The sequence below is a fragment of the Lontra canadensis genome, unplaced genomic scaffold, assembly GCF_010015895.1.
Source record: "Lontra canadensis isolate GAN:19392208 unplaced genomic scaffold, GSC_riverotter_1.0 scaffold43, whole genome shotgun sequence".
Classification (NCBI taxonomy): domain Eukaryota; kingdom Metazoa; phylum Chordata; class Mammalia; order Carnivora; family Mustelidae; genus Lontra; species Lontra canadensis.
The window spans coordinates 2,617,749-2,619,902 of NW_022631037.1; positions in this window are offsets into that span (position 1 = coordinate 2,617,749).

Consider the following 2,154-nt stretch of genomic DNA (forward strand, 5'->3'; position numbering starts at 1 on the left):
GAGACTATTGTAGACAGTGGGGGAAGGCAGAAAAGGGATGCCAAGAATTCTAATTTTTTTAGACTAGAAAGAGAGATTAGCAGTGACAGGTACATAAGCAGATAGCCCAGAAAGAAGAGTATATATTGCCACCAACTGATCCATTACTTTGAATAGATGTCAGATTTGGTTCTCTTGATTGGGTAAAAATCTCTGATCAAAGTAATAACACTGACCCACATGATCTTAACATCCGCAACTATCTTACTAACCCTTTCAATAGACAGTGGCTTAAACAAGGCTTTGACAGAGGCCTGACAGTCTCAGACACAGACCTGAAAACGTGGGATAATTCACTTGGGACAATGTGAAAGTACATTTTCAGACTGAGTCTATACAGTGGAAGATCTAAAATTAAACTTTTTCTAAAAAATTATATTTAGCCTTCAGTATGAGAGAAAACGTCTAAAAGAGTATGAATTTCAATGAAACGATGAGTTGGAAATGAAAGGCAATCTACACTTACACTTATCATTTCACCGCAGAGTATCTATAATTCACCCTATTCCATTAGGCATTTGGCACTTGGGGAAACTGTGCACGGTGCTTGGCACACGCTAACTGCTGAATGACTTTGTGGGTGAATGAACAAATGAATGTCTCTGTGCAATGTGTTCACCGTCGTTTTCCCCTAAGAGGCAGACCATTAACTTAATTCATTTGGGTGTGTAAGCTCAGGTTTCTGAGCTGTATGTGGTAGAGAAAAACTATTTAAAGACCAGGAAATTACCATTGGATCTTATTATTTTGGTCGCTTTTTCTTTTCTTATATTGCAAAACTCTGTATTGACATATCCAGTGAGGGCCGATTTTTTCTCTCGATTAGTTAGATTTCCATGGGTTACATAAGCACATTTCCATTTTTATGGTTTCATGCTGGTCTTAATTAGAAGTAAATGAGCCAGGCATTCTGCTCTTTTATCCTTTAAAAAATTTATCATTTATCGCTTACTTTCCTTTTGATCTTCTAAAATTCCAACTGGGGAGTTAGAAGAGTCAGTTTTTGTTGTTGTTGTTGTTTGTTTGTTTGTTTGTTTGGGGTTTTTTTTAGATAAATATATTTGCCATTTGTATTTTACCAAGCTACAAACCCCAAGGAATGAATGAAAATACAAAGCAGATGCTCACAAAGAAAATAGGTCTTATAACAATATAGTGCAGTAGTCTCCTCTCCACTCCCCTTACCTGTGGGGCGATGTTCCAAGACCCCCAGTGGATGCCTGAAACCGCAGATAGTTCCTATATATAGATCCCTATATATACTATGTTTCTTCGTATACTTTGGAGATATTGTGGGTTCGGTTCCAGACCACCACAATAAAGGGAATATTGCAATAAAGCAAGTCAAATGAATTTTTTCGTTTCCCGTTGCGTATAAAAGTTATGTTTACACTATACTATAGTCTATTAACTGTGCAATAGCATTATGCCTAAAGGAACCCAATGTATATACTTTATTTTTTTAAAGATTTTATTTATTTATTTGAGAGAGAGCCATAGAGCACAAGTTGGGGAGAGAGGCAAAAGGAGAGGGATAAGCAGACTCCCCGCTGAGCAGGGAGCCCCATGAGGGACTTGATCCCAGGACCCCAGGATCATGACCTGAGCCAAAGGCAGATGTTTAATCGACAGAGCCACCCATGCATCCCACAATGTATATACTTTAATTTTTAAATATTGCTTTAAAAAATGCTAGCCGTCATCTGAGCTTTCAGTGAGGTAATCTCTGATCACAGGTCACTAGAACAATGATGAAAAACCTTGAAATATTGTGAAAATTACTAAAATGTGACATAGAGACAAAAAATGAGCAAATGCTATTGGAAGAATGGAGCCTACAGACTTGCTTCCCACAGGGTTGCCACAAACCTTCAATTTGTAAAAAAAAACAAAAACAAAAAACAACAACCCATATTTGTGAGTCACAATAAAGTGAAGTGCAATAAAACAAGATATGCCTATACACATGTACCTACAATGCAGGTTTTTTCTGTTTGTTTTTTTTGTTTGTTTGTTCTTAAGGTTCTTCTTCTTTTTTTTAATTAACATATAATGTATTATTTGTTTCAGGGGTATAAGTCTATGATTCATCAGTCTTACACAGTTCACAGCACT